This window comes from Dermacentor silvarum, chromosome 1 (assembly GCF_013339745.2).
Source record: "Dermacentor silvarum isolate Dsil-2018 chromosome 1, BIME_Dsil_1.4, whole genome shotgun sequence".
In the NCBI taxonomy this organism is placed as follows: Eukaryota; Metazoa; Arthropoda; class Arachnida; order Ixodida; family Ixodidae; genus Dermacentor; species Dermacentor silvarum.
In genome coordinates, this window is record NC_051154.1 from 451,633,603 (window position 1) to 451,646,984 (window position 13,382).

General features: G+C 44.7%; 1 long non-coding RNA gene across 1 annotated transcript; it reads left to right on the plus strand.

The window, feature by feature from the left end:
• Positions 1-1,262: 1,262 nt before the first annotated feature.
• On the plus strand, positions 1,263-8,652 carry LOC125942812 (uncharacterized). The gene is made up of 3 exons (XR_007465378.1): positions 1,263-1,280; positions 6,348-6,425; positions 8,475-8,652. It is a non-coding gene; the product is annotated as an uncharacterized LOC125942812 (long non-coding RNA).
• Positions 8,653-13,382: the final 4,730 nt, after the last annotated feature.

Consider the following 13,382-nt stretch of genomic DNA (forward strand, 5'->3'; position numbering starts at 1 on the left):
TGCATTTGCTTTAATAACCAGCGATTATCTTGCAAGTAGCCCGTGTAGCACTAAGGAAATGCGGGTGAAGTGAAGGTGGAGTTCGCCGCAATGCACTTGCACCTGCCATAAACACCACTGCTCGATCGACGTTGGCACAGCGTACACAACATAAGCCCAACGGGAAACATTGGTCGCATACAGGGTAGCTTCCAATGCAAGTGTTCCATGTACGGTCGCTGGTTCGTTATCAGACATACCTGCTTGGTTATCTTAGCGTACCTTACATCGCGGCGTAAGCAAAGGGAGAAACAAGCAAAACCAATCAACCCTCCCCCCTTCTTTTCTTCAATCTTACCTTCAATTAACAGTCGAATACTGAATACGTTTAATTCAATTGGAACATCCCCTTCCCAGAACAATTTTGAAAATGTACAGCCCTTTTTCCTGAAAAGTATTGGATGCTAAGGAGGTCATTATCACAACTTTTTTGAATCGATTTCTGCGACTACGCTGCAGTTAGTCGCGGTGCCCATGCGCTCAAATAGGCTGAGCCTTACATATGAGGCTCAGCCTTGCACATAAAGAATGATACTTTGTGGCAAAGCTCGACTTTCCTGCACCCCCTTATGTTTTGTTTTCTCGGCATGACTCTCAGATCTCCAATAATCCATCTGCACCGCGTAGCTGGGCACCACCGGCGGTCGGTGTAGTTGCAGAATACTACAAGAGATGGGGCAAGTGTTGCGCTGCTAACTCCACCTAACGGCGGGGTTACTCGGCCGCAAAAGGGAGTAGCCTCTTCCTCTTTGCTTGGGGTCGGCAAAGTGTGCGCACTTGTCATGCGCCTATCGGCAAGCTCTGCGGGACCATCTCGCGAGACTTCGAAGCGCGGCACCGGGATGGACAAACACTATCACTCGCACGTGCCACCATTCACGTCAGTGCACACGCGAACCATTAGGCGTTGGTGTCCAGCATGGGGGCGAACATATTCGCCCGATATCCAGTGGCGGTTAGTCGGGCTTCCTCTATTCTTAAGCGCACAACGGAATGTTCTTTTGGTAGTAATTCGGCGGCTAGATTGGTGCACAGAAAAACACAACGAATTTTATTTCGATTGTTCCCACTACAGTGCTGTCGTTCCTTTGTCCGAATGGCATGTTTGAGACCGCAGAACTGTTTAAACAAGCATTGATCTGATTGCGCGTATATCTGGGTCACTTGTGTGGACAGGTAATGTGCGGACACAGGAGCCTCCTGTAGACAGTGATCCAAACTGTAAAAAGACAAGTGATGCCGTAAGTATATAAAAAGTTATGTTTCCTTCATTACCTGGCGTAATATGTTTCGTGCGTGCCATAACCAAACAAACACACAATTACACTCGTACTAATACTCCTCATTGCACTCGCCGCGATGCCTCAGGGGCTACGTCGTTAAGCTGCCAAGGTCGCGATACGTGGGTCGCACTGGATGCTGCGTCGGCCGCACTCCAATGGTGAAAGAATGTCAAAGCTGTGGTGCAGTTAGATTTGCCTACCGGTTAAAAAACGCAAATAGGTCCAAACTATTATAAAGCCGTCCACCGCAGCGCCCCGTCAAGTTCAGTTATGCCTTTGTGATGAAATTAGGTTATGATAACAATTGTTCGCTGCAAATCGTAACATGAATTCAGCGCGACACACACAGTAAGCAAGCAGCGCTACGCACCTGTCGCGTGCTCCCCCTAAACCGTAGAAAAGGGCTCAGAGTTTGGCTGGTCTCTTTACGGGGTCGTGAATTCAAAGAAAAAAAATCATTCAAGAAAATCATTTAAAAATAAAGATAGTTCAATACAAAGGCAGAAAGCTCGATTTACCGAACAAAAACTATTTTGCGTTCGGTTGGCATAAAATAATTGGGTGCTGTTAGATCGTCTGTATCATATCAGCAACCAAAAATAACCTAATAAACATGTGCAGTAATGCGAAATACTGGTTCCCAGGATTCCACTCTAGCGATGCCCACTGGTTTCCCTTTTCCTAAACGCGAGTACGCGAGTGAGCAAAATATTACGATAAAATGAACTGGATATGTCATGGTGAATTTCAATGGCTGAGTCCGAGCAGTTCTGGCCAAGATTTGCTGCTCTTTGTGGAGCAAGTTTGTACTGTCGGGACGCTCGACTTCCACGCATCCCCTGTTGTTGTTTTTCCCGCATGGCTCTAGCATCTCAACGTAATTTGGTTTCACCGCGTAGCTAAACGACGCCGGTGGTTGGTGTAGTTGCAGAATAGTACGAAAAATGGCGCGGGTGTTACGCTAGTAATGCCACATAACGGCGGGGTTACTTGCGCGCAAAAGGGAGTAACCCTTTTCTCTCTGCTTCTTTGGCTTGGGGTCGGCATACTTCCTCGGACTTCCTCGATTCGTCCATGCCCATCGGCATTATCTACAGCAGTAATTCGGCTAGCTGGTATGAAAGGTGCCATAAATGCCCTTGTGTTTGTTAGCACTAATGTGTTGTTTCTTTGGCCCAATAGCACGTTTGAGACCCCGTAGTACCAACGGTAGATCGAGGCCTGCATTCACAAAAATGCTGTTACACAGAATGTGTTCCCCAATCGCAATATTGGTGATATTATTAGCAAAGGTGGCAGGCCGAAGAAAAACAGCACTTACGAGCGGAAATGTTAGGGAGTTCATCTACCGAAGCTCATGCAGCGAGCTTTATAAAGCACTCGAGGGTTGGTAAAAAGTGATTCCGCTTTGAGGGCCGTTGGGCTAACCTGGTATGAATAAGAGATCCTGAACTTTCGCACGTTATTTGCCGCATCACTCGCTGAAAGTAACATGAAAATAATTTTCTAGAACATCAAGACGGTGCATCTCAAGTATTATAACTGAAAATCGTGTCTATGCGTGTCTGTCATCGGCCAATACCATCGTATGCATCTCTCAGATATTGTGGATTCGGCTCCCATCGGCAGCAACTTGTCTTTTTGTCGTCGTTCATGGCTTTTGAATGTCATTAGCATTATTTGGGGAACTTTACCTACTTTCTGGTTTGTCCGTTAGCATCTAACCTTTCTCGCGCGAACTTTGGTCACTGAGTATGTGCCACTGGGAATGTGCCACTCTACTAACTTGCGTGGGTCACTAGGTATGTGCCGCTCTTAAATGTCACAAAAGTATTGTAAAATTTCTTTGATGCTGGACGCAATCCCAACCACGTCATATAGACCTTTTACAGCACCTTACCAAAGGGCGCTGCTAGATTTGTTCACGTGATAGCACCCGCCATTGAGGGCCTTCTGATGGGCGTTTGCTGGCTTGTTTAGAATTGCCACGGCAACCGCTGGCACTGCTTAGATAGGCGCCAATTCGGCCACCATGGTGAGCAGATAGTAGGACGACGACACGAGACTTAGGTCATAGCTGCGGAGGCAATGTAAGTATGCCTTTGATTTATCCATTCTGTAAGCCGCGCAATATAATTGTGTGCAAGCTTACCGGCTGAAAGCGACGAATGTAGCAGCCGGATGTTTTCTTTTACCCTTCGTATTCTTGTCTTTGCAGCGGTAGACTTGTAAGGCTGTTATATATTACGGCCACGCGTCTGTTGTCGTTACTCGGGGCACTATAACGTAAAATGATCCCAAACTGTATTGATTCCAATTTTTGTAATCAGCCTCCACGATTGGTCAAAACATTTTCGGGCCATTGCCAACTTCGCCTGTCTGTTACGCGACATCACGAAAACCGCGATAGCTCCCCATCTGGTATAACGTGTACACATTGATTATACATGATTAAACCGCACAAAAGAAAAATTATCATTCCTGATTCGACGCCTTTTCACCATTAGCTCTCTGCTATTGGTCCAATGTTTTCTGGCTACGCCCACTTCGCCTGTCTGTCACGCGACCTCCCAAAACCGCGAAAACTCACCACGTCAAAGTGACGTGCATGCGAAAAAAAATGCATTATTATGCCGAACAAAACTGAAAATTTTTCTGAATAGCCACAGACTGCCCCGTTCCGATAGGATAGAAGATGGCTGCCCGCCGATCGCTCAGGCCCTCGCTACTCGCACCTGCCGGTAAGCATGTATTTATTTGCACATGATAAACCTTTTTTGCGTGGCAGTAAAACGTTATCGAGCCCTTTCGGCACGCATACGACATCGCTATGCCAACTGTTCCTTGCTGAGTATCCGTTTTAGCGGCATTATTATCCTTCCGTTGCACGCCGCCGCGATTTTCGACCAGCCACCGCAAGCTGAGTAAGGCGAAGTGGGCCAATCGGAGAAGCGGGCACCACGCTCTTCATGCGGTTATCTATTTTCACTGTGCTGGCTCGGCCCCATCGAAACCCTCTCCACTAGAGCGTGCTCCTCGCCTCTTGGCAGCCAATTAGAAAACAAAAACCGCTGAGTGTAGACAATATTATTGATTTTGAAAGCTAACAAAGGTGACCTCCTATAAACGAGTTGAGTATTTAATTGAGCTGCGGGTCACCGCCCAATGCTTGTGTCGGTGGTTACGTAAATTTGACGTCAGGAGTTTGGAATCAAAATAGTTTGGAATCATTTTACCTTATAGCGCACCTGCTTGTGCAACGACTTCGGGAATAGGCATGCGTGCGCGCGCAGAAAATTCACTTTAGCGACTTGCTACGACCACGGTGGTTGGTTCCGATCGTGGCATTCTTGACGTCGGCCCTGATCAGATAGCGTTCTGACTACAATTGTTTTCCAATGATTTACAGCACGCTGTTGAAATGTATTCGCGTACACATGAACAAAAAAGTTGTAAGTGGCTAAGCCATCACTCGTCTGCTGTTTTCTTCAAGGCACAGAAACAAAACTCGTTATGCCCGCCTTTTAGTTCAAGTTTGACCTTGAAGCTACGGAAAGTGAAGTTGCTCGAGCTTCTCAGCCGTGCTTTAGTGGCTAGGTCATTGCGCTGACTTACAGGCATATCGAATTTGAACGTTCCGTGATATTTTGTGCCAGGTATGGTGGCGGTAGCGCTGTGTTGTTGTTGCAGGGGTATTTAGAGCTGGCGGCTGAGCTTGTCGTGCTTGTGCTGCGGAAAGGTGTACAAGACAAATGGTCGTAAACACGGACACTCTTTTTGCAGCTCATGCCGATAAAGCTTGCACGCAGCCTCATCCCACACATTCAAGTGCATGCCACCGTTCTTGCAGTTCACGACAGAGCACAACTTCCTTCTGCTCTTCCACATATTAAATAAACAGCTTCACAGTAGTAAGCGATCCCCAGCATCTAGCCGGAACGTCACTCGAGCGGCCGGCAGTGTCTGATACCTGGGGTGCGATCTTGTACGCGTTCCAAAATGGAACGGAGGCGGTCCGTTCCATCGAGCCGCACACGATTGGTCAATTTGATCGTCACGGTTCAAATTGACCAATCGTGTGCGATGGAACGGACCGCCTCCGTTCCATTTTGGAACGCGTACAAGATCGCGCCCCTGCTTGCTCTGGATTCAGAAGGCGTTCAATGGTGGCGCGCTCTGGTGGCACCTGGTGCGTGGTGCGCAGACTGCTCTCTCTAAAAGGCTTACATATTCAGACGACCTTGTCTGAATATATATACAGGCACGTGCTATGCGCTGATTTAGCAGCGGCACCGCTAGATGGCGCAGCATGGCCAAAGGGAAGCACGAGTTAGCGCTGTCCTGTGTCTCTGTCACGTCCCTGTCCTTTTTTTTTAAACTTCGCTAAAGGCTTTGCCATTATGAGGAAACCGTACCAACTAGCCCAAGAATCAGCCTTGGCGAGAGTGGAGCCTGCCTGCAATAAATGCCTAATAGGAATGGCGCGTTTCAGTGGTGGCAGTATGGTGCGTCGCTACATTGCTTCTATGTTATCGCATTTACATTGACAGTCATCCTGAGATGGTTTCTGTTGGACTTCTTCCATTACTAATTATGCATTTTCAATAAAAACAATCATACACCCAGATGCTTTACGTGCCTACATTGTCTGTTAGCTGCATGTGGTTCTTATTTACAAAGCATCGAAACACTTTCGATGATCCGATTCTTTTCACTCGTTTCCATACTGCCGAAGCATCGAATGGCACCAAGTAAATTGACGGAAAACATTAAAATGAAAGGGTTAGCTTAAAGGAACGCAACACCCTGCAACCGGCATCGATGTGCCATGCACATGCAAAATAATCGTAGAGCTTTCAGACTGTAATGCACCAAAAGCCTGTTCTTCAAAATTTTACATTCAGGTTGCCATTTCCAGCCGAGCTCACTTAATAAAATAACACCGGTATGTTCACGGAATGCGGAACGTTTAGTCAGTGCTGACAAATATGAAGCTAATCATTGTGTCCACTTCTTTCTTTCCAGAATTACGTTTACACATCCTGTACCTTTACGTGTGAAGGTGACGAACTGATATCTTTACAAAACAACGAACCATGCTACGTAAGCACGTTCGATAACATTTCAGTATTTATTGTCTCTGGGAAGCTAGAGCGTTCTCTGCCGTCCCTGTGGGTTAGGGGCGTATCCGTCAGGATGCCCCGCTCTCTCTATTTATCAACCAGCCGCGATTTATTTCATGTTAATCCATATGTCGCCATGAGTACCACTCTAACAATCTTTTAAAATGTACGAACTTAATGAGCAGAGTTCATCTAATAATAAATGCTACGCATGTTCTGGCTGACCAAGTCGCCTCCAATGATAACGACACATGCAATGTTCCTCGCGGGTGACAGTTCATTGGCCGTTGGCCAAGGACGTCACGCATCGCCATACACTGAATAGTATTATTTGACACTTTTTTTCTTCGTCTTCCTAATTGTAGTGACAAACTCGTAAACTATGAATTTTTGAAGAAGCTCTAAATTGACGATAGAAAAACGAGTATAAGCAAACAAAGAGGACCAATCTCGTCCAATTGGACATTTTGTCATAGCAAATTGTTATTTCTTCCTGCTTGTTGGACCGACTTTTTGAGCTGTTGTTGCTGTTGTCAAACTTCGGTGATAGTTAGGAATAAGCAATCATCCTGAAGTCATTGATGTATACATGCGAGACATTTGAAATTCTATCACTACGGCTGAAGCGAAGAAGCAAAAAGAAAATAACAGCGGGAATTCGTTGGGCCAATGATGCTTGTCACGCAATATTTTGTCTTTCGGGCATCAAAGAAGTGTTTCTTCTCAGTGCGTACCCTAGCAGTTAGTGCCGAGCTGGGGAGAGAGTGAATAGCAAGTGCGCAAAAAACAGACCCGCATGACACACGTGAGACGAACCTGCAATCTTCGAGTAACCAAAAAATCCATTAACTTGAAGCTGCGCCACAATGCGAGCCTATAGCTAATCACGTGTGTCCCCACTCGAACGGTGGGAAGTTACTGTACTTTTTATTCACTAATTAGTTTCCGCCCTCGTAACCCGACTTTGAATCAACGCGCGCAGCGACTTGTGAGTTTCCTCCTGCCCACCAAGTCAAGGCACCAAAGCGCACTTTGCAGCCATTCTCGCAAAGCGATGCATGTGCTATCAGCATGCCATTACAAGGAAATGCCTCTGCAAAGGCAGAAAAGTAAAGCAAATACGCACAGGAAGTTAAAAATAATAAAAAAGAAAGTTAGCAAATAGTCACGCTTCCGTTGAGTGACTGCAATGCGAGATTATTGAGAGGTTTTATAATCTCGTGATCATCGATCGGTATCTGCATGGCTTCTCATACTTCATAGTCATCTCTGAGTTATTGTGAAGTTATTATCTATAGCTGATGTCTACCTGCTCCTGCCTGCGAATCTGATACGTCGCATATGTTTAACCAGAACACAACACAATGAGTGCTTTTAGTTTGTTGCTCTTAACACGAATTATATGCGCCCCAGCTCTCGCTATACGACTCACTACACACTAACCGCACATATCCCAATATAACCATGCAACACATAGATTGATGAAGAGCGCCTAATTCCTGTTCCAGGTAGGCCGGCTTCTTGTCCGAGGCCCAACAAGAGGCAGGCAATGTTGGACAAGGCGGTGCCCGCTATATAGAGGTTTACAGAAATATGCGTCGCTCAGAGAATACAGGTAGTTTTCCTAGCGGGGAGACGTTCTGTGCTTCCACCAGGTCATGCTACGTGACGTAAATTCCTCTCCAGGGGAGAAGTTTCTTCTCGTGTGGTGGAACTTGCGTTGTTCGTCTTCAGGGTGGACTGCTTTACCCGCTGTTTCATTGTGTACAACCTATGCCGTCACTGCACGCACGTCTTGTAGTACTCCAGACCAATACTCCACGTCGAATGCAGATGCAGGCGCCGCCAAAGCAACGTGGGGTGCTTCCGATGTGCTAAACCTACAAAGAATGTCTGAGGTGTTTTATTTGAAAACAATGGTTTACCGCAACAACATAGTTGTTTATACACCTTAATTTATTTATATTAATGCCTATTGAAGACTATGGTCTGTCCCATAGGATTAACTTATTTTTCTTTTTTAAAGCAGCTGACGAAAGGAAAAGAGACGTCATCGAATACAAAGCGCAGCGGACCTACTGGACAGTGTGTGGTTGGGACATGTGTTCCAAATGAAGCGAAAACTGGAGTCTAACCTCCGACAGTGATGGTGACAGTGATGGCAATAACTATGCTGACAAGCTATTATCATTCTTGTATAGTTGCTGTAACGAAGTCAGCGACTGCTAATTCGGGTTTCAAGTTTCTTAATAATAAAATGCACTTTAAGTGTCGGTTCAGTTTCCCTGCAAATGGCCTCTATTTGTTCTCACTGAAAGCGCTTTGTGTATAGCACATGCGTTAATCTTGCCTTTAGTCATTTCTGAGCGTATAGTGAGACATTGCCTAAATTGGGCTTCTGTACTCAAAAACTCTCCTATGGCACGCGCTGAAGAGAAAATCGCAACTAAACATCCCCCACTCGGAAAGCACTGAGATTAGTTACTAAAAATAATTGACAGCGTTAGTCAGGGGTGTCCCAACTATGCTGCACCAAGCTTAAAAAATCTGAAAATGCCACGTAGCTAGACAGAACCAAGTTAATGTTGTTTGCCGTCGCTTGGAGATACTCAGATCATTTTTTTACTCACATTATGTTTCCACGCAACATTGCCGGTAGGCAATGTTGGATTATTTTGCCTACCGGATTATGTTGTTGGATTATTGGATTGGATTTATGTTGTTGGAATGTTGGATTATTTTGCCTACTTGGATTATTTTTTGCCTACCGCAACATTGGCGGTAGGCAAAAAATAATCCAAGCATTTCCAAGTGGCGGCAAATAACATTACCTTGGTTCTATCCAGTTACGTGAAATATCCGCAGGAGGTGGGCCCCCTACTTGCACACAAATCGAACTGATAGGTTTATTCATATAGAAAATATTCTAAACACGGGAAAAGGAGGATCATGAAACTCAAAGGCTGTATATTAACAAAGCACACAATCCATCGTCTTATTCTAGTGCAGTTCTTGAGCTATAAGAGTTCAGCAATGTATGTCACATCTGTATCACCTATAGTCTCAGCCTATCTCTTATTTTGATATGTAACCTTCGGTGGAAAATATTACATAAACGTATACAGAAATAATGTTTCTTTCTAATGACTGTTTCACATAAGGAGTGTTTTTGTTTTCACGGCATAATTTTTTTTTAAATTCCCTATGGCAGATACTACAATTCTAACTACTAAGCTAAATTACTTGATGACGTGTCATTACTTCTACGAAAAAACAAAATGTTTATTAGGCCAATTCACATATTTAAACTTATTAACTTTTTTATTATTTACTTTACAACACATATTTAAATTTACGAGCTGTACCGGTGAGTTCGCAAGGCGTATCCACTTAGAATGAATTTGCAGAAATACACCAATTTCAAGATAATAATTGTATGCCAAAATGTAACACAAAATGCATTAGCGTTCCAGTCAATTATGTGCTTCAATGGATGGAACACCGTTTTCATTAAAAAACAAAGTGCAACAACAGTGCAATTTTACCACCAGTTGTCAGCGCATATCTGGGAACCGGTGCCGTCTTAGAATTGGAAAGTCGATATAACTTGGAAACTTACTAGCTACAATTCGTAAACTGAAACATGTGCCGAAAATTAATTATTAATGAGTTAATAAGCGTAGTTATGTTAATTATTCAATTAAGCATTTTGATTTCTAGTAGAAATAATGGCCGCCTTATCGAGTAATTTAGCAAAAGTGTTATAATGTTGTCTTCTGATACTGCAACTATTTAAAAATTTGGTGCAGCTAGAAAAACACCCTACGTACTGGGCATTTTGATGTTATTGAAGTTAGTTAAACGAGGCTGATAAAACCATAATGCATTCTTGTGCCCTGCTCTATCAGTAGGTATAGCCATTTATGCACTCACAGTCAGTTAATTATTAAACATTTAAATTCGGAGGTTTTAATCCCAAAACTCACGATCTGATTATGAGGCGAATTGTAGTGGGTTGTGTACTCTGAAGTGGATTGCGGAGACTTTTCTTCACTGCATCGTGAAATTTTTAATACAGGCAACATGATGTACTGTTTGGTAGCGCATGTGGTGATTCACTTTTGTGCACACTGATCCCGGACGTAACCATAAAGTGCGGTCGAAATCCAAGGCTACCATTTTTCCGTCGTTATTTCGCTACAAACTTATTTCTTCTGTGGTGCACAGAATGTATCACAATCATCGAATTGCTTTCGCCTGTGTACGGATGCAAATGATGACGGTTTCTCGTTCTCAGTAAATTTCTTAGCGAGAAATGTGTTCTCTGTGATGTGAAATCATATTAGACACAAAATGCTCTTTTGCTCCACCGGTAGTACTTTCGGAAGCAAAATCCAGAGCAAAAACAGAGCCCGTGGCACTGTTCATACAGATAAGTTGTTCCAAGTGAAGGAGGTGTGCCCGTGGAATTCAGAAACGGCTATGAGAATCCAAATAAAGTTGGAAGATTCCCTGAAGAGCCCTGCATATTCAGTTAAGGTCACTGACACACCAGCATTTGTAAGTGGAAGATCAATGGGCGTCGTTTGGTATCTGTAAAAGTGCGCTGGCACTCGGCATGACTCATTAAGCGATTAAACGGCAAAACACAAGAGCGGTCCTTCTCGCTGGCAAAAACTTCAATGCTAAACGATAGCGCACACTAACCGACACGGTGGACACTGAGCTATCGCCGAAAACATTTCAGCAGTAGTTGTTGGAAGAACACGAAAAGGCAACAATAAATCAATTTTAAGTAAACAAAAGTTGGGTGTCACAACTTTATTTTTGTTTATTTGGCGGCTGAGAGCTTATTATCAGCGTAAAAAAAAACAAGGAAAGCAAATATATTTTTCTCAAGAAACCCTCGAATCAACAGCACCGGTACGTCAAAGTGACGTCACGGTTTTCAAAGATTTTTCTCTAATCTATGAAAACTTGCTGCCCTAAGTCTGGTGATTTCATAACAGACCGCAATCCTTCTTTTTGGAGAAACAGCTGCGCGTGGTTTCTATCACAGTTCCTGATATCAACCACACCACTGCGAACTCGTAAGGTAACTCCTAAATGGCGTCTCCTTAGGGTATCAGTAACAATTTCTCAATTGTGGAAGCGTAGTTTACTAGTACACATTTACTTAATATTCCACTTTAGTGTCTGTTTAGAGGTTAGTTCATCGAGGTTTTGTGGCGTCTGTTACTGTTGTTACGATCACGTTTCCTTCGTAAAAGGAGTCAGCAGAAAACTCTGCTTACTCAGAATTTCCACTTCTTCCTCTTCTTCTTTTTTCTGTGGTTTTATGTGCCAAAAGCAGTTATGACTATGAGGTAAGCCGTAGTGGAGGGCTCCAGATTCATTTATGACCACCTGGGGTTCTTTAACGTGCACTACAACGCAAGCGCACGGGCGTTCTTGCGTCTCGCCACCATCAAAATTCGGCCGCCGCGGCCGGGATTTCATCCGAGTCCCTGATGCGTGAGCTCTCGTGCCGTGCGAGGCAAACAAAGATTTAAGGTGTACCTGCCGCAATTTGCCTTGCAAGGAGAGTTCTCTGATAGTTGCAGATTTCGGGTATGCAATCAGCCTACAATATTCTCTGCATAGGCTATAAGGTACGCAGTATCTAACACAACACATTATTCACGGATGGCTATTATGCGTAAAATAACCATAAACTAACATAATTTCTTAGGTTTTTAGTGGAACCTGCATTTTTTCTCGACTAAGTTAAAATATTAGTGATTCAGTCCTGCTGGAGACGCACTGCGATGGTTTAGCTAACGCTAAATTACCAACAATAATTTTACTGGCGAAATTTTCTCGATTGAAATAAGGGAGGGTGAGTTTAATAAGCCAAGAAGTTTTGCTTCGACTGAAGACTCTGTACAACCTGAGCTGGCGGAAGCGTGTCCGGCGCAGATAACAACCACCGCCTTCCTTAGAGGGGCTCTCGATGACATCCTTGAGGTTGGCCGCTGATTCCTAGGTTGTCCCTCCTCTCTCATTTGTTCTCATACCCACCTCTTCTCACTTAGGCCGTAAGGTCAGCTTTATAATAATAAATGCTACATTCATTCATTCATTCATTCATTCATTCATTCATTCATTCATATAATATGAGACTCCAGCAGAATCTGTCATGGGCGATGTATCATACGAAGCCGAACATAGTAGTAATAATATATACAAAAAAGTCGCAGTTTCACCTGAAAGGCGGAGCATCGATTGGCGATAACAAATTAGTAGAGAGTTATACAAAGCAAAGGATAGTAGTATAATGGGCCGTATGAAGTTGTAAACATTCGCTTACTAATTAAATAGACAAGCACGTTGTCACGCGCGCACAGGTAAACATGAACACACCTCGCTCGATGACCGCGGAAACTGGCTGTGAAACCGCCGGAGTGAGTAAGCGTGCCAGCAGCAGCGGGCAAATTGACCTTCGCGCTGTCTCTCGTCTCGCTTTAACGCGAACTAAACGTCGAAAGTACAGCGGATGCGAAGCTACCGGCACTCGGCGCATGCACTTTGTCCCCATCGCAGATCGCTTTGAAGATGAGGCCCGCGCGTACGCGCACTTTCAAGATATGGCGGCCACGCGGCCGCGCTGTGAGCAGCAGGCGACGCACCAGAACGCATCCCCCCTCTCTCTCCCTCTCGTCGCCCCCGTGCCTCGCGCACGAAAGAAGACCGCGTGCTTCCGGCCTGCCTTCTTCCCTCGCGTGCGCTATGTTAGAGAGGTTTAGCTTGTCCGATAATCGGGTAAACGCGGGTGGACAGGGCGTCGGGGCGTGTTAGCGGAACCGTAAACGTGAGCGGCCTGTATGGTGCTGCCACCTGGTGGCGCAGAGCTGAAACAGAGGAAAGATAGCTAATATTGCAGTAACCAAGTGTATTC